This window comes from Topomyia yanbarensis, chromosome 2, assembly GCF_030247195.1.
Source record: "Topomyia yanbarensis strain Yona2022 chromosome 2, ASM3024719v1, whole genome shotgun sequence".
Taxonomy (NCBI): domain Eukaryota; kingdom Metazoa; phylum Arthropoda; class Insecta; order Diptera; family Culicidae; genus Topomyia; species Topomyia yanbarensis.
In genome coordinates, this window is record NC_080671.1 from 43,917,148 (window position 1) to 43,927,782 (window position 10,635).

At 41.4% G+C, this 10,635-nt stretch overlaps 1 non-coding gene across 1 annotated transcript; it reads left to right on the plus strand.

The window, feature by feature from the left end:
• Positions 1-556: 556 nt before the first annotated feature.
• Positions 557-629, plus strand: Trnaa-agc (transfer RNA alanine (anticodon AGC)). Its single transcript has one exon. It is a non-coding gene; the product is annotated as a tRNA-Ala (tRNA).
• The last annotated feature ends 10,006 nt before the right edge of the window (positions 630-10,635 follow it).

A 10,635-nucleotide genomic window follows, 5' to 3' on the forward strand; every position in this document is an offset into this window, starting at 1 on the left:
AATTGTTGGAACCAGTCGCCAGGTAACAAGGAAATTCTACTCTATCCCAATTTAGTTAGTGCGGGATTCAAACGAAATTGTTTCGTTCGGCTGGAATCACTCTACAGTTTCGCTCTTTTGTTTTTGTAAACGACGAGCATAGATAAAAGGGTTCATAAACCCTCAACGAAAATTTTTAGCCGTCTTAAGATGATGCTGAGAAACGTGTATTTATTATCACTATTCGTTAGTAAACACTGATTAAGATAAAATGACTTGCCTGGCGAAGCCGGGCCATACAAGAGACTTGCCAGAATATAAACAATCAGTGCACGACACGTTTCTTTCCAACTCAACTCTGAATTTAAATCGGTGGGGCAACCGGTCATGCAGGTAAACTGGTTTGCTTTGGGCGGGCGTTCACTCCTTTCACTTATCGCTTAAAATAGCCGATACGTGTGATTAGGGTCGAAATAAGTGGTCCACATTGGCGTTTATTCAGCTTTGCTTAGCATTGCTCGCTTATAGTCCGACTAAGTAAGCATGTGTATTTGTTGCAATATAAGGTATCCAACAAGGGGATGTAGCTCAGATGGTAGAGCGCTCGCTTAGCATGTGAGAGGTACGGGGATCGATGCCCCGCATCTCCAGTTAACATTTTTATTGATCGAAAGTATTTTAACGCATTTTTCTTTTGTGTGGTAATTTGTGATTCTAATTGAAATACGAATCGAAACCTAATTTTACTATATAATAATGAATAGAATGTAATAAGCATTCTAGTTTTCCAATGAAATAAAAAGTAGTCACATTTTGTTTCCCAATTATTTCATCTTTGTGATACTTATTCTTGTTTTTGTGCCACGATCCTCCACATTATGATTAAAATGATGTCATCGGACACTAATACTGATGTGTCAATAAACGTTACCAAGTTGGTTGCATGAAAAGTATGATGCAAACAGAGTTGACATTTAAATTTTTTATCACAGTGAAGCTTACAAATAGGACCACATTCGTAATTAGATTACAATATCGGTATTTCTTAAATGGTTACATTTTGAATACTTAGGAAAAATATCGAAAACTGCATTAAAATCCTATTTTTACTGATTGATTTTGATAAAACAACTAGTGTAAGAGCGAAAATCGAGATATTGCTCTCGTCTTTGACAAAGTTCGTCGTAACCCGAAAACACGGGTGGTGACTGAACGCCCAGAAAAACATCCGCTATTGATTATACTCATATCAAAAGACTTTACACTATGGATACATTTAAACCAGCTTCGAAGATCAGTGTTACTCAGAACTCTCCAGAGGAGGCTTGTGTAGAATAGACTTGTTGGTAGAGGTCCCAGGGAAGTGCTACTGGACTAGTAGACACTCGACAATGGCTGAAAATTCTATGCTGAGAGAGACCATGTTGTAATATGGTTAGATTTATAAGAAACGTAAAAAATCATTCAAACACGGAGGAGAGGAAATTATGGTTGAGGGTTGTTTCTCTTGTTATGGAGTTGGTCCAATGTATCGGCTTAATTGTATCATGGGCCATTATTTTTATTTGTAAATCTTTAGAGATTTATTTCCATATGCTCAATTATAAGTGTCTTTGCAATGGCAGTTTATGACTATAGATAGACTATAAACCTACTGTAAGAATACCGTTCGTCATCTAAATTACTACTTGTCGCACTTTGGTTTAGTCAATGTCGAGCAGAATCCGTGAGATAATAAGAAACAATGGCTAAACTACCAAATAATAATGATGAAACCTCCAAACTGGATCATTGCCTGATTTAAATTATACAGTACTGCTGTATACTGGTCGTCAGAGTTAAAAATAATCGAAGTTCTTTTTTGACGGCTGAAAATGAACCTGTTGCGACTCGCGGTGAATAGAAAAAATATTCATTCAAATATCCATCTTATTCATTCAGTTGAATATCGTTCAATATATTCATTACACTAGTTATCTAGGAAAATGTTTTTAAATGCCGATAAAGCATATGAAACAACAATCATAATCGCTTTCATTGTGCCAGGGCCTACTTTGATGCGTTTGATTCGTTGCGGGACGGTCGCTTCGTGTAATAATCGGAGCCGAATGAAAATCTGCATGGATGAATGACCGGTTTGTTCGTTTGACGTTTCCAGCTGCGTCACTGAATATTGAAAATGAATGCGGCTGAATATGATCAATTTTCATTCAATGATTTTGAATATTTTTAACTCTGCTGGTCGTATTGTACTGTCGCTTAATTTTCGAGGCTTGACCGTAATCATAAAGCAAGCTCAGATGCTAAATTTCGCATCATTTGGACACTTTGATTGAAATTTTTAATATAGTCGGTGGTGATTCGGAAAATTATGGTTTATAATATTTTTTTAAAGAAAACAATCTTAGTCTTTGAGTGAGGATAGACTCGCTTCTTGAAAAAAAAAACGGGAGGTTCGGGTTTTGGGATATTTTGTAACCAGATTCCCCCATGACAGTTCTGCCCTACGCTGTAAATCGTACATTTTGTGCAGTTTTTATTATGAAAAAAAAATCTCAGAAATCAAACGGAAGTTTTGCGAGCTTAGTCAGAATACGAGAAGTTCGAGTTCTAGTGCCTTTTGTCATTCATATTCAATTTTATCATTTTCTAATGCATGTATCTCAATTATTTGTCAATCAAATATACTTTGTTGAACGTGGAAAATCCTCAGAAATAAATGGAAGTATACTGGTTATCAGTAAAATTTAGAAACATTAGATTTTTCTGAGCATTTTTACAATACGACTAGTGCATTAACAGTTATGTGTCCAACAAAAAAACACCTTTAACAGGCCAACGAGGGTACCCGGGTACCCACAAATTGAAATGCTCTTAACTATGGCTTCCTTTAACCGATTTGGCCACTTTTACATGTTTTGGATTCAGGAACTCGTCCACTTTTTGACTCTGTACAATAGAACCGGAATAATGGATCCAGTTTTTGGTAATCCGGATTTTCCGGAGTAATGTTCCAGTACTAGGATATGATTTGTAAATTTAAATAATGTACTAGCAATATGAGTATCAAAACTCTTCAAATTGTCTCGGAAGTCTGTTTTTTATTGTTACGAGACCCTATGGCAATTTGAAAAATGAAATTGGAATGGAATGGCCACTCACGGTCCCACGGGAACCTGCTCCGGAATGTCCGTTCCGGGGTCAAATCACCAAATGGTTCCAAAACCACGAGATACAGCCTACTGATGCAATTCCAAGAATTTTGATACCCATATTGCTAGTATTCCATTGAAGTTCACAAATAGTACCCCAGCACTGGAACCTGTTTCTGGAAACCCGGATTCCCGGGAACCGAATGAAGTAACCCTATTCATTTTTACCAAGTCCAAAAGTGGATGAGTTCCTGAATCCAAAACGGCCAAAAGTATCGAAATCGGTTGGATATTACCTTAGTTACGGGGATTTTAGTTTTGTGGTTACCCGGGTACCCACGTCGGTCTGTTACGTAGTAAAAAAAATTAGGAGCCCCTCCTCACTCCCACCCTTACTATATCAACAATATTATTAACCCAAAAGCTTGACTTAGTGAAGTTCTAAGATGTCACAAAGTTTAAATTTCCAGCTATGGATAAAACATAGGAGTTTAATTAATTGAAACTTAAAAAGGTACCCGGGTACCGCGTCGGACACACAACGGTTAAATAATAATTAATTATTAATAGGAGTTGATATGTGCATTTTTGGAGTAAAATGTGGTATCAAGACTAAATGTCTACAAATCAAATGTTTCTGAATTGTGTCGATAACGAATCTACGTCAATTTTGTTCCTGATGGTTTTCCTGTTTCAACAAGGTATATTTTTCAACGAACGATCATTATTATTTCTTTTGAGGATTTCCACGAAGATCCGTCCGAAAAATTTTAAAATCGTGCAGACCATTTTCGATTCCAATCAAACTTTACACGCTTTGCCAGCATGGAAAACTAAACATTTTCCACAGTCAATGAGTTTATCTTGAGTCAAGAGCAATTTTTAAAAAGCGAATTCCGCAACTAATATGCTGAAGAAAGATTCTTGCAGTTCTGTAGGGTGATTTTCAGTCAATACCCGAATAATTATATTTTCCGAATGAGCGTTAAAAGAGCTTTCAGTCTCCGTATAGATATTACATTTATCCATGAATTAAAGTTATTTCTTAAATAGTTTTTTATAAAATGTGCGGTTGGGTTAAGTTGGCGGTGACGCACGCGGGGCAAGTTGGCGGTACTATTCACAGTACAAAAATAGTCATCAAATATTTTTATTTCTGGAATTCACTTCAAACTAAGGAAATCTTTTTCTTGTGTATCTCGACAATGCAGAGGACATTTACTTCGGCCAATCGCCTAAAGAAATTCTAAAATTTGCTTTTGAATATGGTATACGCGTCGAAATCAAAATGCCGGGGTATTGAGACTGAAATATATTGGCAGTTGTCGGTTAATATACAGTTTAATTGAAAAGACGTTCAGCACGTTCCAGGAGGACCCTTGATGTAATTGAATCTCCATTTGACAGGGGTTGTGTCCAAGCCGCAGACGCCTAGCATAGCGCCTCTTTCGATGTCGAAGCGGGGACATACGAATAGTACGTGCTCCGCAGTTTCGTCGACACCTGGGCAGTCTGGGCAGACTGGGGCCTCAGCGTGCCCAAACCTGTGGAGGTACTGTCGGAAACAGCCATGGCCTGACAGGAATTGTATCAGATGGAAGTGAACTTCCCCATGGGGTCTTCCCACCCAGCTCGATATGTTAGGTATCAGCCGGTGGGTCCACCTACCTCTCGACGAGTTGTCCCATTCGCGCTGCCATCTGGTGACCGAGGTCACCCTGGCACGCTCACGGACTCCCCTATTGCCACGCAATTCGAAACAATCTTCGTCTTCCCGGATGACCAGCCCGACTGGCATCATACCCGCTATCACGCAGGATGCATCGTGTGATACCGTGCGGTAGGCAGATATCACTCTGAGACACATCAAGCGATAGGTGCTCTCTAATTTGCGACGGTAGCTGGTTACTCCCAGTGCCCTCGCCCAGGACGGTCCACCGTACCTAAGGATAGATACGGCGACACCGGCCAGTAGCCTGCGTTTACTGGCGCACACCTTGGAGCTGTTGGACATCATCCTCGATAATGCCGCAACAGCCACCGAAGCCTTCTTGCACGCATAGTCGACATGGCTGCCGAAGGTCAGCTTGTCGTCTATGATGGCCCCAAGAATCTTCAGACTCCGCTTAGAAGTTATCTCAACTTCTCCCGCTTGGATAACTGCTTGTTGTACCGATTTGCGGTTATTGACAACAACCACCTCCGTCTTGTGGTGGGCGAGCTCTAGGCCTCTCGCGCTCATCCATTCCGCCACTATGCTTATCGCGTGTGCCGCCGTTAGTTCTACCTCGGAGATTGACTCCCCGTAGACCGCCAGGGTGGCATCATCGGCGAAACCGACGATTTTCACACCCGGAGGGAACTTTAGTCTCAGAACCCCGTCATACATAAGGTTCCATAGTGCCGGGCCCAGGATTGAACCTTGCGGAACTCCTGCGGTAATAAGAACACTTTGCTGACCGGCATCCAAGATCCGGTACAGGCCCACTGGCAGGGCAAGCCGGTATAACGAGAGCGCGATGGCATCCCAGCTTGCGCTGTTGAATGCGTTCTTCACGTCAAGTGTCACTAACGCACAATATCGAATGCCCCGCCTCTTCCGTTGGATCGCTATCTCAGCAGTCCTTACCACTGAGTTGATAGCGTCCACCGTGGACTCTCCCTTTCGAAAACCGAACTGATTACTTGACAGGCCCTCCGTACCTTCTGCGTATGGAGTTAGCCTGTTGAGGATAATCCTCTCAAGCAATTTGCCCGTCGTGTCAATCAGACAGATTGGTCTGTACGCCGATGGGTCGCCAGGCGGCTTCCCAACCTTCGGCAACAGTACCAGCTTCTGCCTTTTCCATCTATCCGGAAAACGGCACTCGTCAAGGCATCTCTGCATAGCCAACCTGAACATGTTCGGGTTCGCCATGATTGCTGTCTTGAGAGCGCTGTTTGGAACTCCATCAGGCCCTGGAGCTTTATTCACCGCTAGAGAATTGGCAACTGCAAGTAGCTCTTCGTTCGTCACCGGGGCCACCATGTCGTCCGTACCCACCGTGCCTTGCGGCGCTGGGGGCCAGGGACTTATAGTTCGGGACGGGAAGAGTACTTCGATAATTCTCGCCAACCGTTCTGGCGACCGTTCAGGAGGTGAGGAGCCCCCTTTGGTCTTTGCCATCACGATCCTGTAGGCATCGCCCCACGGATTCACGTTGGCCTCCTCGCACAATTTGTCAAAACACGCTCTTTTGCTGCGCTTGATGGCCTTGTTAAGGGCCGATTTCGCAGCACGAAACACTTCACGTCGTTCCACTCTAACCTCCTCAGTGCGGGCTCGCTGCATCCTACGTCTAGCTTGTAGGCAAGCTGACCGTAGGGCTGCGATCTCTGCACTCCACCAATATACCGAGCGTCTACCATTTCTTGGCAGGGTCTTCCTCGGCATAGTGGCGTCGCACGCGCGTGGTGGAGCAGCTACCAGCGCATCCCCACTTAGACTGTCGGTGTTGGCCTCCAGTCCCAGGGCCGCGGTGAAAACTTCGCTGTCGAAGTGATTGGTCTTCCACCCGCGTACCTGACAGGGATTACCCACCCTAGAATGCTGCACACCAAAGTTGATCCTGAAGCGTATTGCTAGGTGATCACTATGGGTGTAGCCTTCGTCTACCCTCCAGTCCATGTCTGGGACCAAACTTGGACTGGCAAACGTTACGTCAATCCACGACTCGATCCCATTCCTACGGAATGTGCTAGCGGAACCATCATTGACTAGCACTGCGTCGAGTTTCGCAAGCGCCTCCAGAAGCGCTTGGCCCCTACCATTTGTATAGCGGCTGCCCCACTCCACCGCCCAAGCGTTGAAGTCACCAGCTATGACAAACGGCTTTCGTCCCACCATGTCAGACGAAAGTCTATCGATCATCTGGTTGAACTGTTCTATTGGCCACATAGGTGGGGCATAGCAGCTACAATAGAACACACCATTGATCTTGGCAATCGCGACACCCTCCGCAGAGGACTGTACTACCTCCTGAACCGGGAACCGACCCGTTGCACAGATAGCCGCCATTCTAGACCCGTCCGCCACCCAGTTGCCGTTGTCGGCAAGGACGTTGTACGGGTCGGATAGAAGGGCGACATCTGTCCCCGACTCCAATACCGACTGCCACAGCAACTGCTGAGCAGGTGCGCAGTGGTTAAGATTCAGATTGTGTGTGTGTATGTATGTGTGTGTATGTGTGTGTGTATGTATGTGCGTATGTGTCAAATGATGTCACTCATTTTTCTCAGAGATGGCTGGACCGATTTGCCCAAACTTTGTCTCAAATGAAAGGTGCAACCTTCCCATCGGCTGCTATTGAATTTTGGATCGATCCGAATTCTGGTTCCGGAATTACGGGTTTCAGAGTGCGGCCACACAGAAATTTCTCATATAAACTATAGGAAAAATTAAAAATAGAATTTTTAGTTTTTGATGCTAAATGTGTTCAAGGTGCATGAAACGTCGAGATTTGATGCTAACTCGAAAAAAATTTGACGTCGATTCACTTTTTTGGATTTTGGCACATTTTTGTCTTTCTCATATAGAAAGGTTATGCAATCACTCTGAAAAATGTCAACCTAATCCCGGCCAAACCTAACCGTCAACGTCAACCTAATCCCGGAGGGCCAAATTTTTTTTGACTCGCATAAGGTTTCTGGATTTTAACAGGGGCGTAGTTGATGGTTTACGGAGAGGGGTTACACCCCCCCCCCCTCTACTGTTCACTCTCCTCCTTCAAAAATCTCCTTAAATCACCCCTCAGACCACCACCCCATCCAGCCCTCATACCCCTCCCTTTCAACCCCATCATCTTTAAACCACCACTATATCACAAAGCATACCAATTTAAGCTGGGGAGTCGTTCGTTGATGGGACTTTCGCCCTCCTCACATACCCACCCCCGCATGACAAAATGAGTTAGCAAGCAGATAACATTGATCTAATGCTGATTAGGCTAATGGAGTATGATATTTTTTTGTTTCAAGTGTTTCATCGTCGACAAGTAGCTCATCAAGTTCGTGGCTGGCATGCCATTGTGTATAAGTGCAAAGTGTACTAAGAATGTAATGGACATTTGCACAATTATGTTGAACATAAAAAGCCTCCGTGCCATAGTTTAGAGAAATGAGAAAGGCACAATTGCACCGCTAGGTGGATTAAAACAGGTTTTTTGTAAATATCTGGGATTTCCAAATATGAATCTTTTTTGAAGAGTGCACGTTATCCCACCAATTTTCACAGATTTTGACTTTTAAAACCAAGCACCATGAGGCTTACGCGACCTATCTTTTTCTCAAAGAAAAACAAAATGGATTACCCAATTTGTGCATAAGGGCACAATACCTAACTTGGAAAAGTTGGATTTTAGTGTTTCGTGATCCACTCGTTAGTAACTGACACCAACTTGCTGTCAGTTAAACGATGTATCAAAACTAACACCAATTTGGCGCCAGTTATATACTAAAACCAAACAATTTACATAACGTATGTGAACGCCTAAAGCAACTGCCTGGTACCGAGTGCAGGGACAGGTTGCATACTAGAGTGGGACATGGTTATATGAAAAAAATAAAATTAGGCTCCGAGTAACTTTTTGGGTTCCATTAAGCTCCCAGAACTACTCTGCAAATTTTTAGCTCGATAGGTGAAACTATATTTTTGCGCCCACTGTTTAAAATTTACATGGGATTTCTTATGGGGAAATTGTCTTTTGCAAATTAATTCTTCCAAGAGTCGCCCGTTATCTCCTAAAAATAAGTAGATGTCTGATTTTTATAGGAAATTTGTCAAGGAAACAAAGTCTAGAAGACTGCAAAACGATCTGATACTTGTGGAAAAAGTTATTAAGCAAAAACCGATTGATGCCCTGAAGATTGATGAAAATTTCACTTTTCATAGCATCACTGCTTTTGACGATCTAACTATATACAAAAAATTTAACTTTCTCTTATTATGAACAAAAGAAGCCTCAATTTATCCCTCAAAACCTTTCGAAGTGGCCAAATACTATAAATAAACGATTTAGACACACTAAGAGAGAATTAAAACAAAATTACGTATAATTGGACAACCAACAGCAGTGGTGCTAGAAAAAATGAATATTTTATCAATCGTCAGAGCATCAATCGGTTTCTGCTTAATAACTTTTTTCTCAAGCGTCAGATCGTTTCGTGGTTTTCGAGACTTTGTTTCTTTGTTAAATTTCCTATAAAAGCCACGTAACGATTTATTTTTAAGAAGTAATGGGCGACTTCTGGAGAAATTATTTTGTAATAGTTCATTTTCCCATACAAAATCCCATGTAAACTTTAAACAGTGGGCGCAAAAATATAGTTTCACCGATCGAGCTAAGAATTTCCACAGTTGTTCTAGGACCCAAATGGTACCTAAAAAGTTGCTCGGAGCTGGAATCTAATTTTTGTCCCACCCTATTGCATACTCGTAGGTGTTTGGCTGTCATGCCAAAAGACAGTTCGTTTCCCTATTCTCGTTCGTGACCCAGAGCTTGAGTTTATTTTCATTCAAATTATGATTATGTAAACCAATTAATACGTTATTTTTTATTTCGGGAATCGCTAAAATTCCGTAATTCTTTGTCACAATCCTCGAAATTGCAACAAGAAATCTTGATGCATTAATTGCGTGCGCGTTCTTGAGAATGCTACAGATGTTGGGCAAAACTATTGAAATCCTAAATTCATCAATTCCTGATGATTTTTATAAATATTTTGAAATGTATGCAGTAATCAATTCTTATTCAAAGGTTGAAATTAATTAACAGTGTTGAATTTCTATTAGGTAATAGGTAATGACTACGAATATCATTTTATATTCATGCCTGAACACGGAATTTTTTTTTCCAAAAATCGTGACTAAATTGTTTATTTTATTTTATTGATTCATAGATTCAAAAACATTATTCACAGTTCGACTATACGACGTGAATTAATTTATGATTTATCTCGATCTTGATCAGAATCTGCGTTTGGTGGTTTTCAATTAGTTCACAAAATTTGTGAACGATTTCACGTACTGGTGGTATCCAACGGGGAAAAACAATCGAAAATTGTGAGTGAAGCTAAGCAATCATGTGAATTGATTAGCTTTACTCAGCATTTTCAATCGTTTTTCCCCGTTGGATACCACCAGTCCTAAATAAGGTATTGGCCCTTAAGTCACAAACCAAAAAACAGAAATATTAGATTTCACATAACTCGGAATATTATTTTTGAATTATTTCAATCCTCGTGAATTAATTCATTATTTCTAATATATTAGTCACGATTCAAAATCCGTGCTGGTGAAATAGTTCAGAAAATCATGAAATATTCATGTTCATTCAATATTCATTCATGATTCTTAGTACATGACTTGATCTATCTTGCGTGCTTGTGCTATTTAGAAGATATCCCAAATCATTTTCAATTTCATGCAACCCTGAATATGGTCATGGAATTTTCTTATGAACTGTTT